Raw genomic sequence first — 16,298 nt, 5'->3', positions numbered from 1 at the left:
GTACAGGAGGTCAACTTACGCTGTCTTCAGCACGAGAGAAAACGGGAGGAAAGGAACACCCCTCCACTTCTGTGTCACTGTGTATGCACACCACAATCCTGCCTATCACCCAGGTTTGTAAACTGGGGTCATCTTCCACTCCCATTCTTGTTGCTCCACATTCAGGAAATGTCCATACCTTGCCAGTTCTTCCTACCAAATCTTTCTGTGATCAATTGTTTTCTCTGTCTACGCAATTAAAATTCAGATCCACACCCTCCCCTTGAGTCCGGATCTCTGTAGCCTCTTCCTTGTCACTCAGTAGCTGCCCCACCTCCCCATTCAGACAAAATGCACCCACTAAGATAATCTTATCTCACCAGTCTGACTGCATCACCCTTCTCTCCTGCATCGAAGTCAAGTTTCTTGTAATTACCTTCAAGGCCCTACAATACTCTTCATCTCTCTTATATTCTCTCTTGCTGAATGCTCCCATCCTCTCATTTCCATCCTTGTTAATACTATAAAACAATAAATATTTTTAAAAAGAAGTTTAAATAACCCATTGAGAGAAGTTCATGTGTGGAACACATACCTATGCTAGACATCAGGTCAAATTCTGCTGTCAGTTACACCAGTATAAATCAGGCACATTTCCGTTTCCTTCATCGTTCAACAGCTTGATCATCAGCTTTTATTTGTCTCTTAGAAAAATCACTGTGTGTTTTGTTTTTTTTTCTAATGTGATAAATGACTAGTATTTTGTCTGCAGAGTTGTAGCAATGTTAGTCTCAGGATATTGGTGGGAGAAAGTGGGTGAGGTAATATCTTTTATTGGCCCAACTTCTGTTGGTGAAAGCTCAAAAGCTTGTGTCTTTCACCAACAGACGTTGGTCCAATAAAAGATATTACCTCACCCACGTTGACTCTCTAGTATTTTGTTAGAATGTAAGGAAACTAAAACAGGTATAAACAAATGAGACATGACTTGCATAAAGACAGAATTATTCCAATAACTTTATTATGAAATACTACTTGTTTCAAAAGAAAAAAAGTGCCGTGATAGATCTTAACAGAGATTATAGAGATGTGAGAGAATAATAACTAACGTGAATGCACTTAAATTGCTGTGACAATAGGAAGGTTCCAGCGACTGCTATGTAAGCAGCTGTGATAACCATCAAAGATGACCTATGCTAGAACTGAAAATGCAGACCTACCTTCACCAAATTTTATTCCATGTGAAAACTATGTATCCTCTGGAGAACTTTTTAAGGTTGATGGAGCAGGCAAAAATATATTGATTTAGCAGATCCTCACCACTTTTTGGAATCATGTCCAGTGCCTATTATATTTTATGTTCTCATTAGGTTTGTGAGGAATGTGATTTGAATTTGTCAAACATTTATCCACAATTCTTTTTTTAAAATAACCACATTATCTGTAATATATGTGGGATGGCAAGCACTGAGCACCAGGGCACAGTAGAGCTAAAATGGACCATTGTATGGTAACCTTACATAGCAATTGGGTTATTTGAATGTACAGTGTCCAGTCATGGTATTTGGTGAGAGGCTTCCATGTTTGAATTTGTTCAGGCTAAGAAAGAGAGAGAGAGGAGATATGTGTCACAGTTTCAGAGTAACTGCACCTGTATCCCCCTCTGTGGTCAGGTCAGTAACTGCACCTGTATCCCCCACTCCAGGAATGCCCAGTCAGGTCTCAGATCTCTGTTGGTCACCTGTCTGTGGGCAAGGACACACTTTGTACCACTCTCTTCTGATTGTTTTAAGGCTGCACAGCCCCCTGACCTCCACTGTGCTATATCCAGCAAACCAGTCTGCCTAAAGCCAGTTATTGTGCATTGCTGTTTCTTTGAGGGCTATGACCACTATATTGCCAGCTGTTACAAGTGACTGCACAGCTCTTTCTAAGCAAGCACATTTATTTTTAAGGTAAAAAGCATTATAGAGAAAACAGATAAAGAATAAAAGTTGCTATACACATGCTAAAAGCTTACCAGAGGTCACCCATGAGCTTTATGGGGGCTCTAGTAGGCCAAAGTCTTTCCAACCCTTCCACAAGGGTTGGGAGCCCCCCTTGAACAGAAGGTCCTATCTGTTTGCTGGATCAGAAAGAAGGCGCTGAATCAGTTTAAACTCAGGCTATTTGTACAAAAAGCCCTTTCTTTGTCTGTTAGTCTCTGGAAAACCTTGTTTGAACCAGTATATGCAAAACCACCCAGAGGGTGGTACCTCTCTTGAGGTGTTTACAGCCTGAGTGATTTGCATTACTAAATACACCCATCCTGTTTTTAGTTCCTGGAGAATCTGTGGCAAACCAGCCCCTGGGAGTTGCATATAATACTGGCTCACAATGATATGTAAACCATTAATAAATGTAATACAGTATTTTCCCCCAAAGATACTACAGGTGGTTGCAGTATTTGTCACAATACATGTGGAGCTGTTTACTGTCTGGGAGGCAGATCTTGCTAAAGATGAGCTCAAAACCTAATAATACACTGAAACACAGGCTCAGAGTGCATCACAACAGTCATGATGAAACACTTGCAAGGCAAGCAAATTGAGGCATACAGAGAAAAGGTGACAGGTACATTTTGACTTTAAGCATAACATTTTAAAAAGATTAATACATCATTGATGAGCTTGCTGCCTGGAAAATGCTTTGTAGAGTAAAATCTACAGATGGTTGGATGACCCACAGTCTGACAGCTGAGCTGAATTCTAAATATGCAGCCCAGATCCCAGTCCTGCACAGAGAACCATGAAGATGGACCTCTGAACCCATGCAGAACCTCACTGACTCAGCTTACGTGAAGCTAATTGCACAATTGGGGCTTTATTTGAAGTTGGACGCAGGTTTTGCCTACTCAGATTATAGTTATTAAATCCTTTCCATAAGGCTTCCTTGAAGAGCTACCTGAAACTTATGAAAGTGAGAAGAGTTTCAGTTTGTAACATTGGCTTCTTTTTGGCTGAGGTGTACCCAAAGCATTATAATACACTTATTCCTCCATCTAGTTGCGCATTGGATGAATAACTAATTTATCAAAAGAGATCTCATTCTGCACATTCATTCACACTGATACAGGAAGTATGCAGACTCTACCATTTCTGATACTTAAAAAAAAAAAAGAAAGCTCAAGAAATGCCAGAAGGCCAATGCTAGCATACGTGTCTTCTGCACAAATGCTGCTGACATCATAGTTCCTGTCATATTTTTTCACAAAGATTGGGCAGTTATAAATACAGAAGTGCAAACATGATTTTTTATTATAGCAGCTGTCCACAGAGAAACTGATGAGTGCAAGCCAGAAGATGGCTAGACATTCCTCTGCTGGAGTCTTTGAGCTTCATGCCCTATACAAGGAGCAAAGCTTGGCTATAGCTCTGCTAATTCAGTATACTGTCACATGGTGAAACTCTGTTTAAAATGCCGCCTCGAAAATAAACTCTGTGTGTCCTTCATGATGAGTTAAATACACTCACTGTCTCCATCACCATGGAATCTCTGAGACTATGATGATAACTAAAATAAGATTAGAAAATACATTTTAAGCAGAACCTATTGTTAAAACTTAAGTAAATGGCTAACAGAGATAGTAATTTGACTTAATATTTTACTTCACATTCCTTTTTTTTTAAAACAGTAGCAAAACAAATATTATATCTTCAATAGTATCTTATCTGATTTCTCCAAAGAGTATTGGAAGCTAATTTTTGTTGTTCAGTTGAACACCAAAAGAATGGGGGATACATCTAGGGTTGCCAACTTTCTATTTGCAGAAAACCAAACACTCTTGCCCCACCCCTTGCCTCACCCCTTCTCTGAGGTCACGCCCCCACTCACTCAATCCGCACCCCCCCCCCATTGCACGCTCTTCCTCACTCACTTGCTCATTTTCACCGGGCTGGGGCAGGGGGTTGGGGTGTGAGAATGGGAGAGGGCTCCGGCTGTGAGCTCTGGGGTGGGGCTGGAGATGAGGGGTTTAGGGTGGATGAGGGGGCTCCGGGCTGGGGGTTGGGATGTGAGAGGGGCGAGTGCTCTGAGTGGGGGTGCAGGCTCTGGAGTGGGGTCGGAGATGAGGGGTTTGGGGTGCAGAAGAGGGCTCCAGGCTGGGGCAGGGGATTGGGCTATGAGAGGAGGTGTGGGCTCAGGGGTGGGGCCAGAAATGAGGGGTTCAGGGTGCAGGAGGGGGATCCGGGCTGGGGCAGGAGGTTGGGGTATGAGAGGGGGTGAGGGCTCTGGAGTGGGGCAGAGATGAGGGGCTTGGGATGCAGGAGAAGGCTCCAGGCTGGGGCAGAGGGTTGGGGCATGGAAGAGGGCTCTGGGCTGACACAGGGGGTTGGAGTGTGGGAGGGGATATGGGCTCTGGAGTCTCAGGGGTGGGGCCAGGGTTTGGGGTGCAGGAGGGGGCTCAGGGCTGGGGCATGGGGTTGGGCATAAGAGCGGGTGTAGGCTATGCACGGCGCTTACCTCAGGCGGCTCCCAGGAAGCAGCAACTTCTTCCTCCGGCTCCTAGGCGGAGGTGCGACCGCGTGGCTCTGCGCGCTGCCCGTGCCTGCAGGCACCACCCCCTCAGCTCCCACTTGGCTGTGGTTCCTGGCCTATGGAAGCTGCTGGGGGTGGGAGCAGCATGCAGAACCCCTGTGGCCGTCCTTCTGCTTTGGACCCAGAGGGAGATGCCGACAACTTCCTGGGAGTCGCACGGAGCCAGGTGGAGAGCCTGCCTGCGCCGCCAACCAGACTTAACAGCCCAGAGCCACCAGGGTCCCTTTTCAACTGGGCATTTGAATGTGAAAAGGAATGAGGCTGTCCCTTCTTTCTTTCCTCATTCAGTGCTATTTTTTAAAATCTATTTTCCTGTTTGAAGGTAGGTGTCATTCCTGCCTAGCCTGTCATTCCTGCCATTTCCTCATGCCTGAATCTGCTCTCCTTGTCTGTGACTGAAAAGAGTTAGTGTGCTAGCCAAGATGCATTTTCTGTCTCCATCACCTCCTTCTGTTTTTTCTCTTACCCAACTCCTGCACCTTTCTTTGTCCATTCTCCTGATGAGCTGTGCTGAATGAGCTCTGCTGGATGCATTACCTCTTGTCAATCAGTGTCGGGACCATTGTCAGTTCAAGTTGCATTGCTTTTCCTTACTGATTAATGGGAAATGCTACATCAGTGAAGGGAGCAACACATTGGGAGGGCTGGTGGCTACAGGAGAAAAGTCAGTGACAGATTTCTTCCCAGTATTGAAAGGGCGGGCCTGTACTTATGCAACTCATACAATGCCCTGCTAATCTCACTAACTTTGTCAGCTGGAACATTTATATCTTGGCCCAGAATATTAAAATATATATACTTATTAATGGCTAATACATTGAATTATAGCAGCCTATCAAAGTCATCCTGAAAATCTGTTTGCCCTTGTACAAAATCCACTTGTTTGCTTCTTCCGTGATGATATGAATAGTGGCAATATTATAGTTGTTCCAGATGAATAGAGGAGTAGCAATTCAGAAAGCAGAATTGTGTCCTTCATATTGTAAGTTCATTGAGCTAGGAGCTGTCATTTATTATATGTTTGTACAGTGCCTAGAACACTGTGGCTTTTAAGCGATAATGCAATATTAACATAAAATAATAATCATGGGTTTAAAATCAGTACTCTGTAGTAGCGCAACACTTTAAGATTACTAAGGCTCCTTATTAAAGAGTAGCAAGATAAAGACAGACTCAGTAAAATCCCAATGTGGAGTTAAATCAACTTTTTATTTTTCCAGTTTTTCTTTCTGTGCAGCTCCTCCTTGGTCCATTTAGGGCAAGTAATTGCTAGATTGCTGTTGTCAGAGCAGGATTTATAGTCATAGAATATCAGGGTTGGAAGGGACCTCAGGAGGTCATCTAGTCCAACCCCCTGCTCAAAGCAGGACCAATCCCCAATTTTTGTCCCAGATCCCTAAATGGCCCCCTCAAGGATTGAACTCACAACCCTGGGTTTAGCAGGCCAATGCTCAGACCACTGAGCTATCCCTCCCCCCTGAAGATGGGACAGGGAGGCATCCCCATTAGCGCATAGAATGGAGAACAGAGATTCCAAGGCAAGAACCGCACTGAACTCTGGGACCAGAAAAGCAGGGAAGCACTGCATGATGGGGGATCTCTGCTCTAGATGTTAACGAACCCACGCCCCTGAAGGGTTCCACTGAGCAGGGTTCACAAGGGCTGGTGGGCTTTTGCGGGTGGGGGAGAAGGGTTTGTTACTGCTCTACTTTCAGCAGTGGATGCATGTGGCTTTTTGGGGAGACAGTTAATGGGTGGGTAGGAAACGGTGGTTACTGTTTGCCACTGCCAGGTTCCCCTGCCCCTCTTGGATGAGCTTGCAGTTGGTTATTTGGTGTGTACACATTGCATGGTAATTCTGTCGCTAAAGTAGGGATCCAAACATATCCCCACACTAATGCATCAGGGCCAAATCATAATCTCATGAAATGAAAGGGGATTTTGTAACTTGTTTTTGATGGGGCTTAGACTTGACCTTAGTAGAAAATTGCTACAGTGTGTAGGAGACTTTGTTTGTGAAAATGTTGAGTCTCTCTGTCTCTTTCTCCAACAATCAGCCTTTCTCCCTATAGCAACTTTCATCACCAAATTGTCAACACTTCAGAAGACTTTCAAAGCTGGATACCCTGGGCCAACAGTAACAAAAAAATTGGGAAAAAAATAAACCTTTTCATGTAAACAAATATTGACTTAAATCAATAAACAGTATTTGGCTTTTTGGAGAGACCAAATGTTGACTTGTTTTGCCCTTTGAGTAGCTTGACTGTGCAATGATTAATAGACTAATGTAAGGTTCAGAAATTATAAACATGTACAGCAAAGTGAGTGTACAGGAAACCTAATGCAGGATTTATCAGCTGTCAGTGGGTATTTTGTGGCAAAAACACTCCTTAAAAATAGGGTTAGGAAAGAATTTGTAACTTATAGTAATCTACAAATCTTGAGGAAAATATAAGTTTTAAAATATGATCTAGATAAACTACATCTCTCAGCAGTTGCAATGTTTCAGTGATATTTATGCTAGTTGTTAAAAATAAGATCAAGCACAGAGTTAAAAGAAAAATTCCTCTTTTCTGCAGGAAGAGGAGATTTACACTATATGGTATCATAACTTTATCTAATGACCCCTTTGTGAGCAGTTAGTAGGGGACAAAGCTGAGTGCTTTTCAGGCATTCAAAAAATGGAAAGGTCTATGTAACAGCTAAATGCTAAGAACCAAATGAATCTTCTAAAAATGTTCACCACAGCCTGAAAGCAATGCAAAGTTTTTTGCTGCAGCAGTTAAGTAAGCAAGCTGGTAACATGGTGTCCCTAAGTCTCTGTTTGCCAGAAGCTGGGAATGGGCAATGGGATGGATCACTTGATGATTACCTGTTCTGTTCATTCCCTCTGGGGCACCTGGTATTGGCCACTGTTGGAAGACAGGATACTGGGCTAGGTGGACCTTTGGTCTAACCCAGTATGGTTGTTCTTATGTTTTTAACACGCATAGCAGGGCCACACTGGAAAATATAGAGCAATCCAGGTACTATCTTTTCATCAGCCCACAACTTGTTGATATGCACACTTTCTCCCAGCCAGGTTCCTCTAAGTCTTATTCTGTCCAAATTTGGCACCCTGTTGCTATTCCCAAGCAGAAACTATTTTGATTAGCTGGCCATCCTCCTCCCAACATGAAAAATAGCGTAGGAAGTACCTTGGATGCAGAGGGAGGAAATCTGTATACCCAAAGCTGAGTGAGTGTGTGTAAATGTGCAAATGGTGCTGGTAGATTTTAGGTTTATGGTAAAGGTTTTATGGGTCATTCAGTTGTGTATCAAACATTCTGTTTTTAGCATTTAATGTTATTAGATGAAAGCAAGTTAACTTTATTTTATCTTTGTTGCTTTCTCTCTTCTTTTCCCCCTTTCTGTCCCTTCACTCCATTTTAGTTTCTGCTGTTTTTTCTGTTATAGGTGGTACGATGTAAAAGTTAAAACCCTTGGTCTAATTATTCCTTCCCTCTCCCTTTATTCTCTTGCTTTCCCTGTAATGTTCTCTTCCTCCTTCCTGAATGGTTTTCATTCTCTTCCTCCTTCTCTTTCCATATCCCCAATCTCTCTCAAAATTCTCATTTTTTTCAGTGCATATACTGGTGCCCTGCCCCTGCTGTCACATACAAACACTGATGTTATTCACCAGCTCCCTTTTGTATACATTCTTGATGCCCCCACACTCCAGCATTTTGACTGATTCCAGGCCTGTGGGGGAGCATGTGTTGGTGGGAGGATTTTCCTCCTTTTCGTAAAATTCCAGGTCTGAGGCAGAGTAAATGAGTATGAGCTCTGACCTTGGGCTCCATTTCCTGTATCTTCTGAGAGCCAAACAGAGAGCATGTATCAAAGCTCCCACTCTGAAGCAGAAGGCTGGCCCTATAACCCAGCAAGTGGCCTGGATCAACAGGCAGTAGGTCCAGTGGGCTAGACTGTGACTGTTACTAAATATCTGAAACCTAGCCTACTCTTAATTGTAAACGTTCTCATGAAACCTTCAACTTGTCATTTCATTTTTACTTGCAACTCTCAGTTTAGTTTGCTGTAATAAATAACATCATGGTAAATAAACAAGAATACAATACACACACAACATGAACTGGGTTTGTCATCACTTTTTCTTCAGTAACACCATCTGTTGTGGTCTAGCACTTGTCATGCAAACTGATGTTCAACTGAACAAATTACAGTTTTCCCTAGACATTTGACTTTAACTAAGATTGTACTGTGTATCTGACACCTGTCTAGGAAGACTGAAAGATTTTTAGACACACAAAAGTAAATGGGATTACTAATTTATCCTTTAGCTAGATGTTTGTCTCGCTTAACACCAGGGAGAAAGAACAGATGTAAGTGCTTTTTTAGATGCACAACAAGAGAGTTCACATTTATCTTATTCACACAGAAAAGCTTAAACACTGAGTAAAGACGCTTGGAAGTAAATAGTTAAAGATTAACTTGAACAGCAGGGCAGGACTGATGAAATTGAAAAGGACACTCAATTTGAAAATTTGGAATGTAGTGCGTTTCAACCAGTGGCTAAAAATTATGGTTCCAAACAATATACCAGCCCTTACATTTTTGCCAGTTTTTGTGGTAGTACAACTATGTTTTTTGTTTTATTGGTTTCTGTCTTGTTGGTGTCGCATGCTGCCATATGGCAAAGAGGAATCTGACTACAGTGAAGTATTGTGTTATACAATGCACATAGAAAACAAACTTTTTAATTTTTTTTTTTTTAAATCTTTGGTCTTTTAAGGATAGTAATAGGCCTATCTTGTTAAAATAGTAGGTAAACAATTTGCAGACTTGAGTGATATTTTGTTTTTGTAAGGTGTCTGTCTCTTTAATTAATAAATTATTATTTCAACTAACTAGAATTACTAGGAGTTTTTGTTTTTTAGAACTACCTTCCACAGGCCGCATTCAGCGCATAAGGGTGGTCTGTTGGGCTACTGAAACCTGACAATGTTATGGACACCAGCTGGACAGCCTACCAAATGACTTTAGCAGGTCTGGCTGGTGTGTGAGGGTGTGGGATGTTGGGGCCATGCAAGGGCTGGGAGTTACTCCTGTTTTGTTAAACTGATTTTGTATGTATGTTAATTTCCTACAATCCTATTCTCTCTTCCTTTTCACAATTCTTCTTTGCTTTTGCCCTAGGCTCCCAAATCTGGAGAAATTGGATATATTCTAATCCATCTGTGAACTTGTTTCACGGTTTCTTGGTTAATTAAATAATCTTGAGTTTCATTCTCTTGGGGTTTGAGAAGAATTGTACGGTTTGTAGTGGAAAAAGCCAAGATTAATTGTATAGACAATCCAAATCATATTTACACTTTTCAAGTTTCCAAAACACAAATCTTTATGCCAGTAAATGATTTTCCATTTGAATATCTAATTTAAAAAAAATCATTTCTACATAATACTACAATTGGATTTTTTCGGTGCAAACAACTGCGAGCCCTTTAGGAAACCTACATGTGCAACATAGTACTTTAATCATGTTGTGGTGTTTTGTCCTCTACAGCAGTCAGATAGAGGCTCAATTTCACAGGTCCATTTCCTAGCAGGTGACGAGATTTCAGTGAAGCTTGACAGCTAAAATGTAGACTTCAATTCCAATAGGAAATCAGGCAGCCAAAATTTAAGCTCTCTACCTGCTAAGGAGAAAGAAACTTAAGTGGATCATTGTTGCATGTGAGCAAGTGAATTTACTTACTTTTATTGTATTACTGTAGTGTGCATAAACATGCTTATTGAAATCCTGTAAATAGAAATGACTTATCTAAGTAGAGCTTCTTTTTTTTTAAATCAAATACAAGCATTTAAATGGCACTTTAACAAACCTGTTGTGCCAGGAAAAATTGTTGAGAGTATTTAATACTTTCCAAAATAAGATACAAGTTAAAGGATATTTGTGGCGTTAAACATTTATTTGGGCATAAAGTTATACTTTTTTCTTCTTTCATTTAGTGTAATGCTTCTAATCCATCTACCTTGATTCTTCCTTTCACCTTGCTTTGTCATTGCAGGGCTGGGGATTTTAATACATGCAGTTGTTGCTATTGCTGACACTAACCAGAGTTCTAGAAATCCAGCTACATCTGGCAACTCTGAAAATTTAAATAAAACTTGCTTATATTATGTGATGCTCTCATGTTTTAATTTTTATTTACATATAGGAACTGCTTTGTTGCTCATTGCCACAGTATATGTGCCTTTTAGTGACGAGTGCCATCACCTTTGTCACACCAAAATGTGGGTGTCATGCTTGCGTGGTGAGAAGTGGTACATCCATAAGTAAGGAGATGACAAAGGAGATCCTGGCCAAGTTAAAAGACTCTTTGGGGATAAATGGAGGTGCAATAGGCCTGATTCTTCACTGCATTGCACTTTATGTAGACATTTGCAGCTCTGTAAAGCTGGTGTAGAAATGCTATCATTCTGCTTTGGTAGCACTTTACATCCATCTGCACGGGTGCAGTGACTACATAGTATAGAGAGACTAGAAGGATCATGAGAATTAAAGCCAGGAATTTGTTTGTAAAATGGGTAAATACTTAAGCATGTTATACGGATTAATTTCTGTTTGTGCAGTGTTTGAAGAGGTAAAGGAGTTGTTATTAAAAAGTCAACACTTACCAAATATTACTGTGTGGTAGTATCTGAGATTGTGCAATTATTTCTCTGTATTTGAACTCGGAAATAATCATGCAATCAGATATCACTGCATGGGTGCTGTTGGTATATATTGCCTTTCAACAGTAACCATGATAAGTGCTCAGTATAATTATTATCGGTGCTTGTGACAGATTAATATGTGTCTGTATATGTCTCCATCTGCATACTCCATTTTGTTTTATAAACACCATTTTGATTGTAAATTGCACTGTGCCTTCACTAGTGCATCTTGGACTGGGATAGTCAGGTGTTAGCAGCAACTCTATGTGCCTACTATAGAGGGTTAGCAGTAGAGTGCAATCAGTCATGATTAACCTGGATGGTCTTCCATTCAGATGGAAGCAACCTAGAACAATGAGCCCAGGGGAACCAGTTTTCCCAGTCTACTGTTCAGATGAGCTGTAACCAAAAAGCAAATCACCTGACAAGGGACGGGAAACCACTGAGGATCTGCTCTTAGCAAGGGCTCTCTCTCACTGGGCAGGAGGAGACGGCAGCTCTTGGGACTCTGAAAGGACTGACCAAAACCCAAAAGGCTCAGAGAGTAGTTAGAGAGGGATTTTCATGCAGGATTTTTTTTTCAGAGATCTGTGTATCTCTTGTGCTTTGTGTATGAGTAAAATGTGATTTAGTCTAGAAATTCCTTTGCAAGGTCTGGGTGTTCCTTGCTTTAACTGTCATGTAGTCTCCAAAGGGTGAAACCGTAATCCAGAGGGTTCATGGCATTGGAACTTTTGGGAGCATGCAATTGCTACTGGGGAGGTTTGGGAGAGCCAGCATTTCCTTGAGAGTCTATACAGTTGGAATGCATAGTTCCCATATCTCAGGAAAGGGTGCTAAATAGAGGATCTGGATTCCGAGACTCTGCCGAGAAGCCCAGAGCTTGAGGAGTGATGAATCTGTCCAGAACTCGCTAGCCTAGAAGCAAATGGGATCCAAGTTTTGGGTCTATTACAGCAACCTAGTGAGTATCCACAAAGGGTCACTGATCCAAGGCTGTAACAACGTTATATGTCGGGCCCTACCAAATTCATGGCCATGAAATATGTGTCACGGAATGTGAAATCTGGTCTCCTCCTGTGAAATCTGGTCTTTTGTGTGCTTTTACCCTATACTAAACAGATTTCAGGGGGGAGACATTTTCTCAAATTGGGGGGTCCTGACCCAAAAAGGAGTTTCAGGGGGGGTCGAAAGGTTATTTTAGGGTGGTTATGTTATTGCCACTCTTACTTCTGTGCTGCCTTCAGAACTAGGCGACCAGAGAATGGTGGCTGCTGACTGAGGGCCCAGGTCTGCAGGCAGCAGCGTAGAAGTAAGGGTGGCAATACCATACCATGCCACCCTTACTTCTGCGCTGCTCCTGGTGGCAACTCTGCCTGCAGAGCTGGGCTCCCAGCGAGCAGCCACTGCTCTCCAGCTGACCAGCTCTGAAGGCAGTGCTGCAGCCAGCAGCTGTGCAGAAGTAAGGGTAGCAATACCGTAATCCACCCCTACAATAAACTTGTGAGCCCCCCCCCCCCCCCCCACAACTCCTTTTTGGGTCAGAATCCCTACAGTTACAACATCATGACATTTCAGATTTAAATAGCTGAAATAATGAAATTTACGATTTTTAAAGTCTTATGACTGTGAAATTGCCCAAAATGGATTGTGAATTTCGTAGGGCCCTAACTAGATGATGGTCCTTCCTTTTCTTCATAATTCATAGTGCTGGAAAGTAGAAGAGTAGAAGTAGTACAGCCCAGAATGTCAGAGAGAGTTCTTTGTTTCAAACTTGCCAAAGACGCTTTGTGACTAGACATACCCATGAGAAAACTAGCATAGCTACTTGGAATAGTGACAGGTTTCAGAGTAACAGCCGTGTTAGTCTGTATTCGCAAAAAGAAAAGGAGTACTTGTGGCACCTTAGAGACTAACCAATTTATTTGAGCATAAGCTTTCGTGAGCTACAGCATCTGATGAAGTGAGCTGTAGCTCACGAAAGCTTATGCTCAAATAAATTGGTTAGTCTCTAAGGTGCCACAAGTACTCCTTTTCTTTTTGGAATAGTGAGTGCAGCTGCAATTTATAATGTTAGAAGCATAACTGTTCTTCAGTAAAACTTGCTTAGGGCTGGATTCCTTTAACCCTTTTCCTACATTGTGTAGTAGCTCACTCCACTAATTTCCCATTGAGTCAGTGGAACCCCTTAGGTAAGGTAAAAGTGTCACACGCTGGCCCTTAGGGGCAATCAACCAAACCACATTGCAAATCATTGCCTATAGTAGCCTGTAGGCATTGCTTCTTCTGTATGAAGGTTTTCAGAGGCCAGAAAGGGGAGTCCCATTTGTACCTTTGAAAATCTCCCCCTAGTGTATATTAAATGAAGAAAAAAGTTAATGCAACAAAGGTCATAAACTTAAATAAACAAATCAGAAAGCTAAAAGCTAAGTCTCTCATAGTAATACTAACTCATCCGCATGACACGTTTTGTTGTATAGTGAATAGTATGTGCAATGTGGGTGACTGTTATAATGTAGAGCTAGCTGATTATAGAAAACCTGAACTATGATTAAAAGCATAATGTTCAGCTTGACACATTTCAGACAACTACTGGGTAGTAGAGGCATGAAAGAAACCTGAAAGACTCATGGATTTTGGCTTGAGTGTTCATTTGACTAAAAATTCATACCAGCAGTATGCTGTTTGTCATGTGCTGTACAGTCGTTATTCTCTACTAGATCTGGGTAACCAAGTAAGTAAAATCCATTTATTCATGTCTGACTATTGGTGACATACATCAGAGCAGTATTTTCAAAAGCCTTCTCAATCCATCAGTAGCTTCGAGCACTCAGTAGCTGACCTCCCAATGATCTGCTACACACCGTTTATCTGTCTCTTCGCTGGTCCATCTCTTACTACAATTACCTACCACTATTGCTTCCATGATAACTTTCTTGAAGTTATTTCCATCTCTATACCTGATGTGACCAAGTTTGTCAAGTTTGTGCCTGTTCATTTTTGACAGCAGGGGCTGCTTCTCTTCAATAATATTTCTAACATAAGCATTCATTTTCTTTTCTATCCAGAAGATATGCAAGAGTCTTTGCCAGCACTGTATCTCAGAGACTTCAATTTTTTTCTTGTCAGGAGAATTAATTTCTTGAGGGTACAAAGATTTGACTGGAGAAAAGCTTAATTTTTCCATAACGACTTACGGATGTGAATAGTGGGAAACCAATGTAGCTGACAAGATGAAAATTGAAGTAGAGCTGGGTGGAGAGAGGCAATTCCTTTTTGTGGAGGATTTTGACATTTAAAATTTTGGTTTAGTTCAGATTTGGAACAACCCCCTTCCCCCCGCCCCCCCCCAAATTTTGAAATTCCCTGCAAAAGGGAATGGAGCCCTAGCTCTGAGACAGACTGTCAAGCAGCCAGGCGGGTGAGCTGGCAGGAAACCAGACAGGTTTTTAAACCTGTCTCTCTTCTGTCAGAACTTTGTTGAAATTGAACTGTCTTTGCAAAACATTTCAAGTTTGACAAATCAGCAAATTCAGATGAAAAAATGCTTTGATCCACTTGCGTTCTCTAGTTTTGAAATTTTGTCATCCAATTATGGAGTAGAAACAACGTTATGTGACTTGTACCCAATCACACACCACAAATAATACATACGGACAGATGAAACAAACAGTTGAATGAACAGCATAGGCTGCAAACTGTCCCTATAAACTATTTAATGAATACTTGTGAATGATATACATTCAGGACTGACTTGTAGAAATCACAATAGGTTTATGAACAGGAAAATGAACAAAATTTGCAAACAAATATTATTTTCAGTGAATAATTTAGCGAGTTCTACTATGAAGTATTTTTAAGTATATAGTGCAGAATATTTTACAGTGATGGATTTTATTTGATAGCAAGACATGAATTCTGCATATGGATATTTATTTGTAAAATATAGTTGTGCTTCTAAAATTGTAAGTTGCAGCTTCTAAAGTAGACACTCAAATATCCTCATAAATTGCCTATTCATATTATGCATGAGTGTATATCTGTAACCCTAATATACCATTAACATAGTTTTTGTATTTAATTTCCGGAGGTAAAAATGGCCGTGCTTACTGTTTCATGAGACTTTAGGTCTTGCACCTCACTGAAGTGAATAGGCGGGGGAGAAGAAAACTCCACCTTTTGCTTTTGTTGTTTAGCTGGAGAAGTGTTCTGCAGCACTTTGTTCTCCTGATGTTAAACTGGTGCTGTCTTGAGTGTGTCTCTGTGTGTAATTGTCTCATTGGAACACTCTCTTTCTTTCACTTAAATTTTCCTAGCAGTAGCCCAAGACCAGAAGTCTCTGACCCCCATGTCATGTAGAGAGAATGTACAGTTTTTCCATCTTCCACCTCCACAATTCTGTTATATCAGAACTCTATTAGGCAGGTTGGGCTTTCTCTATCTGACCTACATCTGACAATCTTATCATGGTTTGGAGTCTTTTTTACGCTCCTGTAGGGCATGTCTAGACGGCAATGATGGGATGTGATTGCAACTCAGGTAGACACACCAGAGCTATCTTTAATCTAATCTGCACCAGCCTGCCCATAACCCTGGGTGATTGCTTGCGAAGCTAGTGTCTGCTGATGCAGCTTCACTGCTCCAGGGCCCAAACTAGCTAGATTTGAACATACTGCTTATAAAGATGGTGATCACTATTTTACATTCTAATGAAAATCACTAGCCCACCTCTGGTCCTCAGAAAACATTTTCCTCAGCAAGTTGGATGAACAAGTGCATGGAAAGAACATTTCTTTGATTTGGACAGTCTTGTCCTGCTCTCTCTTAACAAAGAAAAATAAATCAAATAAAATTTAAGAGGAGGATTGATACAAGTCCTTCTCCTCCTTCAACTGATGTTGAAGGTTCTAAAGGTCTCAAAGATTAAAAAGGAAGAAAGAACAAAGAATTGTGGTGAAGTTTTTCAATCAATCTTTTAAAAGAATTATAAAAAGACAAAAAAAGCACCAGAGGATGGCTTCCCTATC

The 16,298-nt window shown here is 41.3% G+C and overlaps 1 protein-coding gene across 2 annotated transcripts in view; it reads left to right on the top strand.

The window, feature by feature from the left end:
• The window catches only part of CPQ (carboxypeptidase Q), a 246,820-nt gene that overhangs the window by 59,997 nt on the left and 170,525 nt on the right, over positions 1-16,298 (top strand). The window lies entirely within an intron of this gene.

Source organism: Natator depressus, chromosome 2, assembly GCF_965152275.1.
Source record: "Natator depressus isolate rNatDep1 chromosome 2, rNatDep2.hap1, whole genome shotgun sequence".
In the NCBI taxonomy this organism is placed as follows: Eukaryota; Metazoa; Chordata; order Testudines; family Cheloniidae; genus Natator; species Natator depressus.
Note: the sequence above shows the minus strand (reverse complement) of the source record. Positions and strands in the feature narration are given on the sequence as shown.